Source organism: Phyllostomus hastatus, unplaced genomic scaffold, assembly GCF_019186645.2.
Source record: "Phyllostomus hastatus isolate PE091 unplaced genomic scaffold, TTU_PhHast_1.1 phas_scaffold_39, whole genome shotgun sequence".
Lineage (NCBI taxonomy): Eukaryota > Metazoa > Chordata > Mammalia > Chiroptera > Phyllostomidae > Phyllostomus > Phyllostomus hastatus.
The window spans coordinates 18,348,427-18,368,757 of NW_025334028.1; the positions used below are offsets into that span (position 1 = coordinate 18,348,427).

At 38.2% G+C, this 20,331-nt stretch overlaps 1 protein-coding gene across 4 annotated transcripts in view; it reads left to right on the top strand.

Moving 5' to 3' along the window:
- The first annotated feature begins 1,005 nt into the window (after positions 1–1,005).
- Positions 1,006–20,331, top strand: part of BMPR1B (bone morphogenetic protein receptor type 1B) — a 351,002-nt gene continuing 331,676 nt past the window's right edge. For 3 of the 4 annotated variants that reach the window (XM_045820362.1, XM_045820361.1, XM_045820366.1), the window contains exon 1: positions 1,006–1,143. The gene's annotated coding sequence lies outside the window, so the exon portion shown is untranslated. The remainder of the gene's footprint in view (positions 1,144–20,331) is intronic. The other variant, XM_045820363.1, reaches the window with a different exon arrangement.

Below are 20,331 nucleotides of genomic sequence, written 5' to 3' on the forward strand. Positions count from 1 at the left end.
TGCTTGATGGTGACTAGAGAGGTTTATTAATATGGAAGATGGCAAAATTTTACAAAAGGAGGAAATTAATTCTGGAAGATAGGCGGCTGAGAGGCACTGGGAGGAAAAAATTATTTGAAAGTCATTAGTTCTCTCCCTGGGAGATAGCGTTGGCCAATGGCTGATTTTAAAAGGCGAGCTAGCTCTTCTTCCCAAGTTTTTTGAACGATTGCGGACTAGGTTAATTTATATTCACTTTCTTAGAAAATGTTTCAACACTTAGATTTAGCGAGGAGACCACAAAGTAAAGACGTTATATACTTTTCCAAAGTAAACATTACTAATTGTAAAATTTCATTAAATACAAGTGGAAGGAATTTTTTGTTTTTATTTGCTTGTATGTTTTTTTTAACAGTTTCAAGATATTTCAAGAAAGGAAATTCTCATTTTATGAAGAGCCCCAGCTATATATTTCAGGGTTCCTAAACTCCTCGTTCAGAACTGCAGACATAATTTGATGTACATAAGTATTTTTTTGAGGCGTGTCAACGTTTCATCAACTTCTCCGGTGTTAATGGCCATGAAAAGCTTCAGTCCCCTAACACGAGGTCATCTTTGGGACGCCCTTCCCGCTCTCATTGTGCAGTAGAATCTTTGTTCTTTAGACCCAGTTTTTAATAAAACCTTTTCCTGCACATTAACTTGAAGGGAGGATCTATGATGGAAATGGAGGTGGTGCTCTGTGAAGCTGACTACACTTGGAAAGTCTACCGCTGATCCAGGGCTGGGGACTGCGCAATGCCCTCAGGCCACCCCAGGTCTCTGCACCCTTTCTCACACAGACAACTCCGCTGGGCTGTCCAAGTACGTCGAGAAGTATAATCCCTCCTCTAAGTACTTGGCTCTCAGTCTCCAATCACTAGTGGGAGCTGGAGAGGGCAAGTTAAAAAAAAAAAAATTCCTGAGGCAGCCGAGTTGCAGAGGGAAAAAAAGTCCGGAGGCGGCGGCAGAGCGGCCACTGCAGCCAGAAGTTGATGGTCGCTGTGGTCGGAGCGGGGCGCTGAGTTGGCTCGGGGCCTGCGCGGGAGCCGGGTTCTGGACGGCGAGGTCTGCGGTGCTCGGAGGAGGACCACGGTGCCGGAGCGGAGCGCAGCGGAGGGTAAGGTGAGGCAGGCAAGGCTGCGGCAGTTCCCGCGTGCGGGAGCCGGTCTAGCTGCGGGAGCTGAGCGGGCAGAGGGGGCGGTGCAGGGTGCGAGCGGGCAGCGTGGGGCTCGGTGGCATTGCCCCTACAGGCGTGGGCGCTCAGGGGGCGGAGGAACTAGCAGCCACAGCCGGGTGGCTGCGTGGAGGGGTCGGGGGCGCCGCCGGGGCTTTGTGCGAAGGCAGCCCTGCCCGGACCCCGAGAGCTCGCGCCGGAGCGGGCGAAGAGCCGGCTGGGGGACACGTGCTCTGGAGTTGGGGAGTCGGCACTCGCTGGCCCGGAGATGGGGCGGGAGGGCCAGCGAAGCGCAGCCCGGGAATCGGAATCGGGGACACGGCAGGGAGCCCGCCTCCGGGGAGGCACCGAGCCCGCAGGCTCCCAGGTCCAGCGGAGCCACCTGCCTCGGAAGCCTCCGGGACCCAGCCTTGAAGGCGCAGAACGCGCACAGCGGGGTGGTCCGGGTCCGGGCTGGGCTCGCTTTCTGCTCCTGCAGCCTGTCCCTTCCCCTTCGTCTGTTTCTCTCTGTCACACTCCCAGTGTTTTTTTTTCTTTTCTTTTCTGTTTTTTTCCTCTGTTCTCTCTGTCTTTTCACCCCCGCCCCCACTCTGACCCGTTCTCCCTGGGTCCGTTTGTCTGTCTCCCGCTGGCTCACCGTCCCCCTCTCTCTGTGTATCCCCGTCTCCCACACTCTCGGACCCACTCGTTTAGACGCTGACTCTCTGCTTCTCGCCTCATTGTCTCTCTCCTGTCTCTAGCTTTCTGCCCCCTCAGTCTACTTGTACCCGTTTAGGTCTGTCTGTCCCTTGCAGTGTTAGGGTTTCAGACATTAAGAGACGATCCTCCGGAAGTTGTCTGGTGCCGTGTTTTACCCCTTTTGAGTCGCCACTCCAGGTGGATTTGGGGGCCTTCGTATTTGTTTTCTATAGAATGGGAATACCGTGGTTTCCTTGAGTTGTTAGGAATTGCTCTGGTCACTGATCTCCAAGGTGAGATCAGTGCCTGAGCAGCCACAAAGGTGTCAGTGAGAGAAAACAGAAAAGAGCTGCTTAATTGCCCCTAAACATGTAAAGAGAATGTACCAAGCCTACCTGCAGTGAAGCACAACCACCTGAGAAAAGATTCCCGAATTCCGGACAAAAGCACAAAAGGCACCAGCACTAATGAAGAGGACTAAGCTAGAAAGTATTTGAAAATAATTTTAAAAAGCACTTATGGAAATTTCTTGCTATATTAAACTGATGCCAACTCATATATATATATATATATATATATATATATATATATGAGTTGGCATCAGTATATATATATATATATACTGTCAGTCAGTATATATAAATAGTCAGTCTTTGTATTCTTACACCTCTTTACACTCTGGTGATCAAGAAGAATTATTCTAACTGCAAAGAAAATAGGAAAGGATTTGTCAGTAATTTTAAAACATGAGACATTCCAGAGATCAATACTTTCTTTGGAAAACTTTCACTATAAGGATGTTTTGAAGGATATTACATCTTAGTGAAATATGCACGTTATTATACACTTAGATCATTGTGCGATGCAAAAAATAGGGTTGTGTGCTGTAAGCAAATCATAGTACGGATGGTTTTTTTATGGGAAACATAACTGGGAAATTAATTGCTCTGATTTTCACTGTTTTCTTTAGTCATGCATAATGTACCTTTGTTTTTAGCCAAATATGGCCCAGGGCTGCAGAACTTGATACAGTGCGTTATTTGTCCAATCTGAATTACCATTTAGAAAACCACCTTTTCCCTTTGCTCACAAGATATAAGTTGATATGATCTCATTACTCATGTGCTGGGGTCCACTGATGAATTTTAATGGCACTGATTTGTGATTTTAAATCAAAATGTTAGTTTTGGGTGAGTTAAAATCTTGATTTATGTCACGTTAGTGAATCATCACCCTTTATGGGGGCTTTGCCACCTTGTCCGCCAGGTGCCGCGCAGCCCTTGGCCCAGGCAGGGCTGTCTGAAACTCCCTGTTCCATTGTGTCCCCGAGTGACGTGCTGCCTCTACTCATGGCATGTTCACATACAATAAGTCCCTCAAAATGTTCCAGTCATTAAATAACGTATAGTAAAAGATGATTGACTTAATATTTTTCACGTACACTTGGAACACTGTGTGTGAAATGGCCTGATAAATTATTTTTGTTAGAGTAAATGCTGATTTTATTATTTGTTTATAAGGCAACTTAAAATATGGTATCTTTTGGTACATAGAGCAACCTCCACTCTTCCTCAGCACTCAACCCATGTTTATCATCTGAATATAAAGTCAGTTGTCTCCTACTCCAACCTAACAAAGCCTTTCTTGGTTTTCATAAGCCCTCTTATGGCTGCCTGTTATCCTTCTGAACTCACCTCTCTCAGCATTCACCTCTCTACTGTGTAATTACTTGTGTGGTTCTTCCTCACTGCGGTATGTTTCTTGTTGAGCTGGGATAGTATTCCTTTTCTTTTTTTCTCTGAATTTAGGAGACCCAGCTGAGTACCTGGCATATGATACTCAAAAAACCTTTCAAGGATGATTTGTCCTCTTCCAATTTGTCTCTGACTTGTGATGTTAATTCTTTGTAGTTGTAGTAGCTTAAGGGAAATACTTTAGCATGGAGTAATCACAGATCACAGACCTCGGGATGAGAAGAGTCTTAGAAAGCACCTTATCACATACATTAATATTAAAGATGAAGTGGGTGAAGCCCAAAGAGTTTGAAAACCGTGCTCAGAAAGAGACTGAAGATACATGGGCTATGGAGCTGAGACCTTGTGCTGTTTTTTACTGGGCCACACTTCTTTTCACAGGATGCATATTTGCTTTCTTTCACTAGAGGTGGATAAATCTGTTATTAGAGGCTAACAATTATTATCTAAATGCTAAAGATTTCTTCTCATGCCAACCAGTAAAAGTCATTTATGAAATTTATCAATCTGCAATAACTGGTCATCATTCGTTATGTGTGTGTGGAGGTACTATGTCTTTTAGAACACTGATTTCTAAGTGCTTTTATGTTTGGAGTACTGTGTAATCTTGGGCAGACTAATTATTTCTACCTGCGAAGAAGATTTAAGTTCTTGAGACTTAATTTTTTCTCCTCTATAACTTTCTGCCTGTGTATTGAAGGGGGTGGGGAGAAAGGGAAGTTTGGACCAGATTAGGGGTTCGTTTTGAAGTTTTTCTTCAGAGACCACCGGTGTAACTCTGGGAACAACTGCAAATTCATCTGTTTTACATATCGGACTTCCCTGTGAGCTTTTAATTGAAAAAGGCTACCACAGTTTTAAAAAGTCTTGAAGACCACTTCACTTGATGTTTTCCAATCTTCCTTCCAGGTCTTGGGTTACATAATCAAGATAATTTCTAGCTTTTAAATCTGGGTGTCTGGAGGATATGTGAGAAAAGTATTAAGGATACAAGGAGAAACTGATTTTAAATGAGAGATACTCATTTCAGGTTTCCTATGCTAGATTTGACACAATGGCAGAAACTGAAGTAGAAGTGTTGCCATATATAAATGCAGGCCACAGTTCAGGGGAGAGAGGGGCCATGGCTAGAATTACAGACTTAACAGTCATTCCCATGGAATTAATGATTCAAGTTGAGGAAAACTAAAATTTTTTAGGAATCTGGAAAACAAAGTCAATGAAGATTTAGGGGTGGACAAGAGGAACATTTTGTGACACTTCTGAGTATTTTTTTTAAAAGACTTTATTTTTTTTTTTAAGAGGAGAAGGGAGGGAGAGAAACATCAGTGTGTAGTTGTCTCTTGTGTGCCCCCTGCTGGGGACCTGACTGCAACCCAGGCATGTGCCCTGACTGGGAATCCAATCTGTAACCGTTTGGTTCACAGGCTGGGGCTCAATCCCCTGAGCCACATCAGCCAGGGCTGGATATTTTTTTAAAGCTCCTCTATAGTATTGTGATAAAAAAGATAATACATAATTTATCTTTTTAATCAACAGACGATCATCTGTTCTCACAATTTTTAGAACATCCACTTATATGCTGGTTATCTTAATTACATTCATTTTTACTGAAATGTTCAAGTGCCTACTTTCTGCCTGTCATTATTGCGTACTTTGAGGACACTCAGAGACATTGAATTTACATTCTAGAGAGTGAAAACACAATGGATTATAAACAAGCACACCCATAAGATCACTTCCAGTAGTGACATTGTCATGAGAAAAACAAGATACGGTGATACGACAGCAAGTGACTGGGGCTACTTTACGTTGGATGGCCAAGGAAGGCCTCTCTAAGGATGTTCTGAACAAGAAGAAAGAGGCATCCCAGTGAAGGTCTGGAGAACTTCCTGGCAGAGGGAACATCAAGGCCATCTCGAAAGGAGCAGCAAGGTGGGTGCACGTTGCAGTCAGGCGTTCAGAGGAAATGGTGGGAATGGGGTCAGGGAGATAGCCAGGCCCATGTTATGACGTATGGGTTTGACTCAAAGTACGTTTTATTTAATTACCCTGGAGGATTTTAAACCGAAAAGTGAGCAGATCTGACTTAGCCTGTCTGTCTACAGTGTGAGCAAGAATGTCTGAGGGGAGATGATGTGGGAGGCTGCGAGAAGGATCAGCTGAAGTTTGGTGGTTTGGTCAGGGGTGGAACCGGGAGAGACTGATCCGACAGTGTTCTTATCACTGAATGAGTCACAGAGTTGAATCAGGCTCCCCCTCCCTTTCTTTTTTCTTTCTTTCTTTCTTTTTTTCTCTTTTGCCTTGATCTGCATTACAGCAACCCACTGGTTCAACAGTTGCTTTTACTTTTAAATTGCAGACCTCAGTACCTCGCAGTTCCCAGATGTCACACAAAGTTTGTGTTCTGGTTACAAAGGAAAGGAAGCAAATCAGAATTCTCTAATCAGGTTCGAGTGTCATTTTTCTCTTCCCTTTGGCTTTGAAAACTTCACATGTTTCTTGAAAGATTTCCCTGCAAAATCCTGTTGTTAGATCTGGAACTCACCCTCCATTGCATCCCAGTCCTTTGCAATGAGCTGGTGTATGGTAGGGATTCAGTAAATATTTGTGGAATGTTGTTGGATGTAGTCTGTTGAGACCCATAGTTTTGATTCAGCTGACTTTTATTTTTCCTTTCAACACATATATGGCTCCATGTGCCTTCAACTTTAGAAGATATTAAGTAGCAAGCTAAGAAAATGATTTTTCTGAAAGTTGTATTTATTTATTGGCTAAAGGAAAAAAGATACAATCCAATATATCCCTATAACATTTCTTGCCTGGCTGTCTTGAGATAAACAATTTTGTCATTTTTATAGCCGTTAGATAGATATGGACTTAAACAAGTACAGACACATCTGTCACTAGTTAATTTGTTGATTTATGAATCTAAAGCGATTCCAAGGAAGTCTGTAATGATGGTGCCTTTGTCTAAATTAATCTCTTGATAGAAATCAGTGAGTTTTATCTAACTAATACACTTTACAACCCTCTATAAAAGGTACTAAATTATCATTCGTCCTTTTTCTGGAACAAGCTGCTCTTCTGCTGTCATCCAATAACATTTAGCTGCAGTAGAACACGTACTGGGGGTGTACCCTCCTGGTCCTCATATTGCAGAATGCAGTGCCCTCCTCAAATGGGGTTGCAGACAACATGGTGTCACATTCTCGTGTATCTAGTAGTTATGTTTCATTATTTTTTTAGTTCCTTTTCAGTTAGTCGAGAGTCCCTTCTGTATTCGAATGTCTTCTCTACCTCTGTAACTCGATTTTGCTCAAACCTCACACATTCTTCCCATTGACCGCTGTGTCAGGTGTCTTCCACTTGCCTCTCCAGACCTGCTTCTCCCTTGTGCTCTCTGCCCACCAGGCTGCCTGGGGGAGCTGCTGATTTCCAGATGGCTCAGGGCATTGGGGAACCCCAGCAGGACATTAGAGGGAGGGTGGTGAGAGAGGACTCTCCTGGGTCCTTCCCTGCTATATCTATCTTGGCCACCTGTGTCCACTGTCCTCTTAAGAGAGCCTTTCCTGTATTACTCTTTCCTAGATTCCAGTAATCTCTCCAGTAGCTCTTCTTTTACTATCTTGATTTACTCCATTGTTGTTTAGGTTATTTTACACTCCTACCTATACTTACTAAATTGTTTGTTTGTAAATACATTCTCTTCTGCTTCTCAGAGGTTATAATAATTAAGGTCCCATTTTTGGTTGATGCAGCTTTTGAAAGCCTCTTCTTTCTGGAACTTTCTTGGACTGATAAGAGCAGTTGACCTCCTTACCTCTGTTGGTCATCTGCTTTCCACCCCAAATTACAAACGTAATCCTATCAACTCGAATGGAACCTGGAAAACCCAAGCTGTTATAGAAGTACTTTTCTGTCAATCAGTTTACTTCAACTTCTTACTTGATAGCCTGCATATCGTCTACATATGTAATTTGGTTGTTTCATTCACTCTTTTATTCATTCATTAATGCAGTGCCTATTTATGGAGTCACTTTTTACGGCCAGACACGCACGGTGCTGGCGTTCTGGATATAAAAAGGCAGACGTTTGCCCTTATTTGGGATGAGGAATAGGGAGCAGATAGGAAATAAAAAACTAAACTTAATATCTACAAATCAATAATGTGATTGGGGCTGTGAAAGATGTGAACAGGGTGCAGTGTGGGGGTAATAGCAAGGACCAGCATTTGCTTGAGATCACAAGCAACCAAAAGGCAGGGGCGTTTCTACGTGGCTTTTGTTGACCTGCATCTGTTATGTGGGCTCCTCACACGTGAATTTTAAAATCGTTTCCCAAGGATACATATAATAAATCTTCTTGATAGGAAAGTTAGAAATTGCAGGTAAGCCTACAGAAAGTAAATTGCCTTAAACCATTACCTAAAATTAATATTTTGATGTACATACACATACATATATGTGTATATATATACCCTTGAAGAATGTTCTTGTACATTTTTTAAACAAAAGTAAGATTATGTGCATTGTTTTGTTGCTTACATTTTCAAGTAACCATACATTGACAGTACTGTTCTATATTAATATATTCATTTTGAAATATAATATTTAGTGAATAATAACTTAATGTAAAATCTCAAGCTTCTTCAACTCCCTGATGTTTGTATTAGATTTTTTAAAATCCCTTACTCAAGGATATTTTATTGACTTTAGAGAGAGAGGAAGGCATAGAGAGGGAGACACACACATAAACATCGATGTGGATAACACTGCTCAGTTGCCTCCTGAATACACCCTAATGGGGTATTGAACCCACAGCCTAGGTATGTGCCTCGATGGGGAATCAAACCCATAACCTTTTGGTGTACTGGATGATGCTCCAACCAACTGAGCTACCTAGCCAGGGCTAGAATTTGTTAAAAATTAGGTAAGTATGAAGAAGAAATTGAAAATGACCAATAATCCCACTATAAAAATAATCTTTGGAAATTACGACGCATTTGGAATTTGAGAGTATGGTAATGGCCTAAGTCATAAATATATTTGTTTTATCATAACACCTCAGTGTTACGGTATCTGATAAAATTGATTGAACAACAGAGGGAAAATAATTTAACCAAACTTCTCTTGTTTAGTAATCACGTTCCAGGAATTTTTAGGCCTAATACCATTGTTAGTTCTTTTTGTCTTGTCACATATTGAATGAAAAATTAGGGTTTGAAGTAGTATGAGTTATTTGACAAATTCAATTCAGCAATTTACATATAACCATATGTTTGACTTGACTACATGTGTTTTCCCAATGTATTCCACAGTACAGTGGTTTTGTGGAATTTCAGGTGTGCCGGCAGGCCAAGAAGGAGCCCATAGACAGTAGTGTGGCCTACTGGGTGATTGTGGGGACTGTGGAGTTGGCCTGGCTTTGAATTGTGGCTTTATCACTTGTTAGCTGTGAGACCTTGGCCGAGTTACTGAACCTTCTGTGTCTCAGCATCATCATTTGTAAAATAGGGATAACAAAAATAGTGATTACTTTACAGGTTTGTTTTTTAAAAAGATTGTATTTATTTATTTTTAGAGGGGAAAGGAGGAAGAAAGAAAGGGAAACATCAATGTGTGGTTGCCATTAACGTGCACCCCCAACTGGGGACCTGGCCTGCATCCCAGGCATGTGCCCTGACTGTGAACCAAACCAGTGGCCCTTTGGTTTGAAGGCTGGCACTCAACCAACCCACCGAGCCACACCAGCCAGGGCATTTTATAGGTTTATATGAAGATTAGAATAGCAGATATTTGTAAAGTGTTTAGAACAATGCCAAGCACATAGAAAACACCACAGAAGCATTTGATAAGTACATAAATGATAAAAGCAATCTGGGAATTGCTGACATTTTAAAACTACAATCCTTCTCTGAGCCTTTATTATGTTAACATGCACTGTGACAATCCTGAAAAGGGGTATTTGACCACAGGACTTGTAGTTTCCCTTTCACATGTCACTGGACTAATAGTGTTTCTTAAACTCACTTTGGGAAAAGAAGGGTACAAATAATTAACTGAACCTGGCTCACCTATCATATAGTAGGAACCCAGTTCTTTGTTGTTTAAAAATTTTTCTTTTCTTTTCTTTTTAGAGGTAAAATGAATGTTTTTCTTCATTACCCAGGGAAAGGCTTTCTGCCAGTATAGATGTTAGTATCCTCTGGGGATCACTGAACTCACAGTTTACAGTGTATATTATTTTCTGAAAAGCTACTTATTGTTATTTTTTGTAATAATAAAGAGTACATACTCATTAGCATGAACTTGGGAATTATAGGGAACTGTAACAAATAAAATAAAAATCACTCACTCTTTTATTACCATACAGGAATAGCCACTGTTAACATTTTGGGTCCTTTTTTCTTTACAAAATTGAGAGTATAATATAATATGGTTTTGTGTCTTGCATTTTCTTTTCCCCTTGACTTTATTTATATAATATTCAGCCTTTCAGATGATTGGCAATCTGCATTTCAAAAGAGCTTCCTTCCTTACTTACCAAATTCTGTGGCCAGAGACAATATGAAAATAAAATGGTGTATCTAGAATGAGTTTCTCTCTTATTTTAAGTATTCTCGGAAATTGGAACCACCTGGTAAGCAGTTGGCAATTCTGTTTAAAAGACCTGGAGTAGGTGACCTCAGGTTGCTTCATTTTTATGAGTCATTCCAGTGTTCCAGCCAGCAGCCAGATGGACGCATAAGAATCCATGACCAGTCTGGTGTAGAGGCATTACTTACTCACCCTGAGTGACTGTGAGCGGACTTATATAATGTTGAGATTAACTAGGAAAAGTTATCCAGGGAAACCTGGGTTATTCCAAAACAAATACAAGTATTATTTTAAAAAATATTTTATTTATTTATTTTTAGGGAGGAGGGTGGGAGGGAGAGAGAGAGGGAGAGAAACACTGATGTTCAAGAGATATATTGATTGGTTGCCTCTTGCACGCCACCTACTGAGGACCTGGTGTGCAACCCAGGAATGTGCCCTGACTGGGTAAGGAGCTGACGACCTTTCCATTCACAGGCCAGCACTCAGTCCACTGATCCACACCATCCAGGGCAAATACAACTATTATTTAAGTTTTAAATGATGTGTCTGTTCCCTCCATTCCACGTTGGAGGTAGGGTTCTCATAATATACCGATATTGAGGACAGGCATAGTCTCTAAGTATTTTATCTTGTCCTATGTTTTGAATAGGGAATAATATTACATTTCTATGCAGTATATAAGTAAGGACTTTAAAAATACTAATTGTTGTAAGTTTTACTCTGTGTACTTCATAATGATATCTGCTCAGTAAGTCGCTTTTCATTCATAAGTCCTTTCCAACAATTTTGAATTCTCATCTCACTGAAGATTAAATGAATCACTCTTTAAAACACTTGCTTTTAACATCTGTTAGCAAATTAAAATATTTAAACTCTTTCTGAAGAGGAAAACCATGCTATGCTGTTTAATTGAATTAAATTAGCTTTTCATGGAAATTTACCTAGGAGCTGTTTCTGGAATCAATTTGGAAAATGATCTTTGTATTCTGTGGCATTTATGTTTGATTATGTTTTTCTTAGTAATTCTCAATGGACCTGATTCACTCCTCGCTTTAGTCATCAAACCCTTGCAATTTTTGTAGGCAAATTAGGCATTTCCTACCCTGTAATTATGCATATTTATGGAATAATGTATGCTGCCTCCTTGTATATAGATGGTATAAGAAAATTTCAATTCTATAACATAAAATCACCTATTTTATCATTTCAACATTCTGTGGAATACATTAAGGCTGAGATAAAAGTACTACATAAATTAACTTCTTCCAAAAAATGTTTTGTAGAATGTAAGTTTCGATATCTTCACCAGTAAAAGCAGATGCTGCTCTTTGTAAAAAGAATAAAATAAAGTGAAAAATGGCTGATAATGTAGAGCTTCTTTTAAATCTGTTGCCTGGGAGCAATCTGTATCTCAGGCACATCAAAGATTGTGCACACTTACATTTTTTGCATTCTCTCTTACCTTGTAATCTGTTGATTCCTAAAACCATGAAGTAATGGAAAATTGCTTACCCAAAACACAATTTTCAAGTTTTTTAACTGTAAAATTTAATCTTTGTGATCCACAGCATGGAAATATATTTTATATGCTCAGTACAAGGATTATAACTTAATGTTTTTATTTCTAGACTACTTCATATTTAGCAGTTTAAAGATCTTTAAAACATATTTAGCTTTTAAATAAAAACCTTTGCATTATCTGCCATAATCTGAATGTTAGAATTGTTGCTGTTTTCTCATTAGTGCTATGAATCATGAGTGTTCATTGCATTCTCTTTTACTCTCCACCTTCCCTATCCCTAGTGTTTTAACTGCCCTTTCCCTCTTCCTTCACTTTTTCTCTCTCACTTTTGCACTTGACTGTGTTTTCCTCTGACTAGTTTTTTTGAACTAAAGGTTTGGGAGGGGGGGCAGTTAAAACACTCATTTCTATGATCCCAAACCTCTGTAGTATTTCCAGAGTCCTTTCTAGCTTACCATCCTGTGATGGATTAGAGTTTTGGCTAAGTTAGCATAATGATGATTGGTATTCTAAAAACATGATCTTAAAATACTTTAAATTTAAAAAATCATAAATTATAACAGTAAGGTACATTTATATTTTGTTATGAAATCATTTATTTAATTACATAATTTCACTTAAAATATTTTTATGAAATGTCCATGTTTTGAACATTTAAACAGATGTGCACAGGTAAAAAAAAAAAAACCAAAAAGTGGCACAGACATATAGTGTATGAAATATATTGTAGATATTACTTGGGTCTAGACATTTTCATTCCTTTATGTAATCTTACATACAAAAATCTATAATTTTATTATATAGGGTTTCCACCACATACTCCCTAGCTCTTATTTGATTTGAAATTTCATGTATTTATAATTGTGTTTTGAAAGCTGTTATGCATTCTTGATCATTTTCCTTAAAAGTTAGTAACGTGTACCTTGACTTAGCATGAGACTAGAAACTGCATTTTTTGCTCACTTCTTCTAAACCTGGAAGGTATAATATAGTTTAGCAATAATATTTTACATCTTTAATTTGTGAATAATGTCTTTCTTACAAATGAGATTATTAAATATTTATGCAATATGAATGAACTTTATGCCATATATGTCAAAGAGATAGTCGTGTCTTGCTCTAAGGTGAAAGATGTTTAAAATCACAGATAATGCACTATCAAAAAATAAATGCAAAGCCCAGATAGACTGAATATGAGAAAAACAAAATAAGTTGATGAGAACATTTATGAAGTGCCAGTGCGATTCAGTCTATTATTCTGTCTTTAATGATGCCATCAGGGTGATACGTTAGGGATGGCTAAGATTGGCATTTCATGATTTCACTTAAAATTTAGTTCTATATCCTCTAAATATCTTAGTTTTCCTCTGTATAAACCACTGCTCTCTTTGGGAACTGATGAGAATTTCTTAGTTTTTTGGCTTTTGTGTTTCATTCCTCAATCAAGTTGTGCATTGTAGTTGAAGTATAGCAGCCATTTGCTAGCTTGGTATTTGTCTGGTCCGTATTTCCATTGTTGCCCAGTCTGTGAGTCTTGACACCTGTGACACTTCTGTGTACTCTTCCCCTTTCTAGACTCAAAGAACACTGATTTTTCTTGTTTTACTTCATAGGCCTGTTCTGTGGTCCACTTGATCATTTATTTTTGTTTGGTTGGATTTTCCTCAGTTTCTAAGTCTTTTTCCCTTTTTTGGAGTAGAGTTATAATTTTTTTTTAAACTTAGCAGCAGATATTTTTAGAACCCTAGGTTGTGTTAGACAAGAACTGTATGCAGTTTTTCAAGTAGAGGTGAACTGTGGTGTTAAGTAGGATGGGAGTCATGTTTTGCTCTTGAGTGATGCTGGTGCCATTGTTAGCCTTGTTGGCAATGGGAGCACATTAATTCAGTGACTCTTAAGCTCTTTTCTGTTATATCTAAGGCTTATTATCCCGAGAAGTACAGTCTATATATTTCCTCTCCTGCATGCATAACCCTATAGTTTTCCACTTTGAATCTTATTTGATGTTTTCCCCCTAGTAACTCATAAAATTTTGGAAATCATGTAGGTTATCCCACTGGCTTGGCATTCCATGTACTGGAAAAACTTAGTATCTTTCACAGACCTGGAAAATTTAATCTACATTTCCTCTCTACATCATTTATAAAGATGTTAAATAAGACCATTTCCAGCACCTTCCCTATTTATAGTTTTCCTGCCAAAGTCATGCCTTTTTTCACTGTCTTCTTTGTTTCTCCAGTAAAAGTTCACTTAATCCTATGGTGACTCAGTTCTTTTTAATAACTTTTGTGGTAGTACCTTGTCAAGGGCTTTTTTAAAAAATGGAGTAGATTACATCTGTTGATTTCTCCCTTGAGGTTCTACTCAACTTTTAATTTGGCAACACATGACTACCCTTGAAAAATAATCAGAGCTAGTCCTGCCCCATTGTTTGCTGAATTTTTCAGTGACCTTATGCTTTAGCATATATAGACCTCACAAATTTGTCAGCTGGCCAAGAAATAATTATAACACTAAACAGGAAATTTGAAAGGCTGTGGATAAAAGAGATGAAATTTAGCATTAATGTGGATGGTTGAACTGTATAAGCAAACAAATAACAAAGAGCTGACTTTATTGAGTCTTTCCTACATTCCAGGCAATGTGCTAAATAGTCCCATCTTCTCTGAGAAAGTAGTGGCTGTCATCCCATTTTACATATGAAGGAACTCAAGACCTGGTGAGGCTCCCCAGGTGGCAGTCCAGGATTCTAATATAGGACTGGCTGATTCTAAATCCATACTTAAACATTGGAGTGCTGTTAGAGCCAGACATTGTGTTAGTGACTGACGATACAAAGATGACTGGCACTTGGCCCTGATCGTTCAGGAGCTGGGAAAGACTCCAGGGGAAGGAAGGGACTTGGTGTAACACCTGGGTGACATGGGAAGCGCATGTGAGGGCCCGGAGAGCACAGACAAAGGTTGCTCATTCAAGAGTGCTCAAGAGAGAGGCTTGGGTTATCGATCATGTATCAAGAAGAGAGATGGGTAAAGAAAGAAAATGTTCTGAAACTTTGGAAAAATATATTTTAGAACCATAAGTAGTGTAATCTTTCCTCTTTTTCCCCGTTCAGTTCTGTCATGGATCATTTGTATGTAGAGAGTACTGGCACTGTTTTTTAGAGCGGATTTACCACATGTTTACTAAGATTGGACTCCATTTTATCCACGTGGTGTGTATGTGTGAGTGAAAGAGAGAGAATGGGCATTTAATATGGGTTAAACGTAATGACATATTTTAGTGAATTTTGGAAATCAAGTAGTTGATTTAATTTGCCAAGAAGATAGACATGCAAATGATGAAAAAAAGACCATTTAAAATGGACCAATTTATCTGAAATGACACTTTAAAATTTAAACAATTATTTTGAAGGAAGCCCCATAAGATATACCTAATATTTCAGTAGTAAACATTGAATTGTGGGGTTTGGCAAAAGTTCAATTGTTTCCAGGGAACGATAGGTATGTACTAAAAAGATAATAAAAATCTTCAAGGAGAGTTTGATCTTGAAGCTCTTGTAAACATTTTTGTTTCCTAATATTTAACACTCTAGAGATCATCATGTGTAAGAGAGATATCACCTGCATTCTATCTCCTCTGTTTTGATTTGCTATAGTGAAAGGAAATTTCTGCAGTGGTTTTCTAGGCTGGTTTGCCCCCTGCCCAACTGACTGCCTGCCCGTCAGACAGTTTGCTTTGTATCTTTTTCATGAGTCTCTTCTACAAAATGTCATGAGACCTCTTTTTTTGTTTGTTTGTTTTATGGTTAATGCTATTGTGTTTGCAGGGAAAAATGCAGTGGGGTCTGTTGGCTCTGGCCCTGGAGTTGAGCTAAGCTAGAGTTATTGAATTAAAAAAGAAACCTTTGATTTCCCAAATAACCAGATTAAATGTATATTTTGCATGGAACTAAAGTGTTATGGGGAAGGCAAAATTTAAAATAGATTTAGCCATTAAAGGTAGAATGGTAAATTAAAACAAATTAATATTAAAATAGTATATATGTTAAATCAACACATTTTTGCTAGCCCAATAATCACCATTTGATTTTCCAAAGGAATTCAAATATTGCAAGAACTAAGCTGTAGTATACTAAGCTGTAGTATAATTTGTAACAAATAGAAAGCTTCCTTGGAGTGACTTCTTATATTCCAAAATACAATTTTTCCATTATGGAAAATTGTATTTATGTTGAACATAAATAACCAGATATTTGCTTCACTAATGTTCCAGATTATTTTAAAATCATGTTACTGGATTTAACGATGCAACCTCTGTTCTGCAACCTTGTGTATACTGAAGGCTTGTTATGCATGTCAAGGGTATTTCCTTTTATTTGTTCTAATTTTACCTGCTATTTGTATCATTGAATGACCCTTCATAATTCTATTATGAAACCATATAATAAGGAAGGACTAGTTGATTATTTTTTACTTTAACTTTCATAATCTTATATAATTCAAGTCTTCTTTGTGTTCTCATTTCTCAGGTCAAATAATTCTTGTTTTGCAATTTTTCATCATGGTAATGAATGGCATAGAGTGATATGTTTCAGTACATTTATTGTTCCTATTTTAGCTTTTTGCATCTGTTCTCTCTTTCAGGGAAGGAGGGAGGCAAGTAGTGTGTTGAAAAGAGAGCGTAATTGGGAGGCAAGAGAGGCCATAATTAGTTTTGGAACCTCAGACTGATCGCTAAAATAAAAGATTGACAAAGCTCTCCAAGGTCTTTCTGGCTCTGAAATGCTATGACTCTGTAACCCAAATTGGCAAATCTTATCACAGTGAAAGAGGACTCACGGACCTGGACAACAGTGTGGTGATTGCCGGGGGAAGGGAGGTATAAAGGGACTGAATGGTAATGGGAAAACACAATAAAGACTAAATTAAAAAAAGAACTGTAGTGTGGATCTAGTTTCTTAGCACATGGCACTGTGACCGCTTCACAGTTTGTGTTTTTTCTCTTCAGGTGGCTGTGGAATTCCAGAGACAAAAGAGAGTATCCACCAGTTAAGCCCCCTCCAAATCTTATCACCTCTGCATTTTATAATTCTTTACAGGAAAGACTGGTACTTAGAAATCATACGATTGTATTATGTGCCATTTCACATCTTGTGTAAACTTTTTATTTGGAGGTTGCAAATAATTTTGGTTAGGAGGAAGTAATTCTGCCTCAATCAATACTGTACTTTTTTGGAATTATTTTCTAGGAACTTGAAGGCAGTTGCTGAAAAAGGTTTTGTTCAGAAAGCAGATTCACTTTCATGTTTGACTGTACTGGATTGTAATGCTGAAATGTTCAGTTAAACTGATTCTCTCTATGAGAAATTAATGTCTATTCTATCTTTTCCTAAACTATTCTTTTTCATATTGTTCTAGGACTGGATTAATATCCTCATTCCTTTAAAATATACAAGTCACTTATTATATTATTATTTTTTAGGTGATTCGTAATTTTCTTTTTTTTATATATTTTATTTATTTATTTTTTAGAGAAGGAAGGGAGGGAGAGAGAGAGAGAGAGAGAGAGAGAGAGAGAGAAACATCAATGTGCGGTTGCTGGGGGTTATGGCCTGCAACCCAGGAATGTACCCTGGCTGGGAATCGAACCTGGGACACTTTGGTTCCCAGCCCGCGCTCAATCCACTGAGCTACGCCAGCCAGGGCTGTAATTTTCTTTTAACAACTATATTTTTATATAGAACTCAATTCTTATTTTTGTATGTATGAAGATTTCAGTGGTATTTTCTAGATTATTCATAGAAAATTCTTTTTTTTTAAGATTTTATTATTTATTTTTAGAGAGAGGGGAAAGGAGGGAGAAAGAGAGGGAGAGAAACATCAGTGTGTGGTTGCCTCTTACACACTCTGTACTGGGGACCTGGACCACAACCTAGGTATATACCCTGACTGGGAATTGGACTGGAGGCCCTTTGGTTTGCAGACTGGAACTCAGTCCAGTCAGCCACACTGGCCAGGGCATATCCATAGAAAATTCTTAATCCCAGCATGCTTCTGGGCAACCTTTCCCTATAGTATGTCAGTATGTGTTGAAAGAATCTAGCCTAACAGTAAAATTGTACTTAATCAAACTAAGTTAAAATGGAATGGAGAAAACAGATTATCAGTGCCCCTAGAAATTTGTTGTGGAACATTTGCTATTAATGGGAATCAGGAAGCCTCTACTGAAAGCTACAGAGTTATTTGTCTTACATGACTTATTTGCTCTTACGAGATAAGGTAAACAAGGAAAAAAATTGAAGTCCTTAAGAAATGCTGAAAGTGTTCTTGCCCATAGTGAATGAATTAGGGCTCATGACACTAGAACTCTTGAATTGGAAACGAGAAGGAATGTGAAGCAAAGTAAAGCAAGCCACCCCTTCATATGGGCACTTTGGAAGTTGAATTGAAGATGGAAAAAATAATCTGATTACCTTTATGCCCAACATGTATCACTTTATTTATGAATTTCTCATCACAATACTATTCTTTTTACTAGTGCTTTTCTCTTCTTTTGAAATCTGGTTTGTATTTTACCTTGAGAAACTACTGTGTTAATCCCATTCCACTGGATTCATTTCTTCCTTTTTTCAACCTGCACCCTCTTCCATCCTTGTGCACTCTTCTGCACTCCATCAGTTTGCAGTGACCAGTTTCCTGAATCGTTAGTGTAATGATCAATTTTGTCATATTAACTGTATTGGGTGATAAAAACTATTCTGTTTCTCTAGTTTTCCACATATTTCACAATATGGATATGACAACCAACGATTCTCGGTCAGTGTTGACTGGCTTTCCTATCTTGTATGGTTTTAACCTTTATTTCCTTGTTATTGTGACAACTTTTGCAATTTTTGAAAATAGGTAAGGGGGCTTATGATTAAAAGATTTGACATTTGTTATATTTGTTTAAAAAATACATTCTGGGCCATGAAACAAACAAAAAAAATCCTCTTCTGGATTTGAACTAAAGCCAGTGCAGGTGTTCTACATTGGAATCTGGAGGCCGATGCCCGGGTGTGTGTCCCGGCTCTCCCACTCAGGGTCCTCCCCTGTGAGATGGGGGTGGTAAGAGGACTTCCACAGTAAGGGTATTATAGGACTTACATGGAACACCCAGAACTCTGCCTTAGACAATAATTGTTCAGTAAATGTTCTTTTTTGACCTTTAATTTAGGTGTCTTTAAGTGGCATTGGCTCTCAGCCTACTTTATCGGGTATTTGTATGAGAGCATTCTACTGAAATAAAATGAAGAAAATTTATAGTTAATGAATCAGTTTTAATGAGAAATACTTTTCTTACACCATGTTTCCAAATGCAAAATTTTTAGGATCCAAATATTCATATTAAAATGTTAAATGCCTAGTTAGAAACAAGAAGCTTTTAGAAACAGTTATTTCCTTCTCTTGTCTATTCAATTTGGGATCCTTCCATTTCTATTTCAAATGCTTGCTTAAAAATATTATATAATGAAATAAGAGCATAAATTATGTTCTTACTAATTTGAATGACATTTTTCCCTTGTATGAATTATGAAGAGTCTGGTTAGGTTGAACGTTAGTGGAGCTTGAAGAGATGTTAATATTAAGCATGTGTTTAGTTGCATGACATGATCAGTTTACACTATTGCAGAACCTTAATTAAAGTTTTATTAAACTGTGTAAACCGTGATCCAGTTTGGATTTGAAAGCAGATAGACATCTGTTTCAAATATTATTACTACAGTTAGATATTAATAGCTTTTCTCCTCTGAAAGTCCGGCAGTTTTCCTTTTGCAACTTTTGTTTCTATCTCCTCACTGTTTTCTCTGTATTGAAATTTTTGAAATGTTAAGGTTATTTTAAACATCACATTTGTAATCTGTACACTATGGAGTGTTTGGAAGTACTTTAAAGAAGAGGAATAAAACAACTCCTTTTGGTTTTATGTTAAAAGCAAATTTCTACAGTGATGCATTGGACACATTTAAGACAGTTTCCTTGATTGGGGACCCTTGTGCCCCCTTCCTTTCGTCCACCTTACCTTTTTATTTTCTTCCTCCCTCTCTGGCTTTTTTCATTATGAATTGAAGGCTAATTCTGGGCAAATTTTGGTGTCATTTTCCTCACTTCAGCAGTAAGCACAAAGTGCCCTAATTTTCTTATATTGTTTCTTTGCCTTAATGACATTAAAAAATTCTCCAGTGTATGTATGTATGTATGTGTGTATATACACACACATATATATGTGTATACATATACACCTATGGTATATATGTACACACATTTATATACCAGATTGTGTACATGTTTTATTCTTAGCTCTGGAAAGGAATCTTGATATATTTCATGCAGACAGAATACTGAATGCCATCTGTGTAAAAATACCAGAATTTAAACTTTCTATTAAACCATGCTCACTAAAATGGTAGAAAACATGACTTGGAGTCTGTTATTTGTCACCATTTTGCTTATATTTTCCTCATTTTCATGTATTAAATTTTAGATTAAAAAAAACTGGGAAGTTACCATCTTAATTTTATATTTTATTTGATTTTGC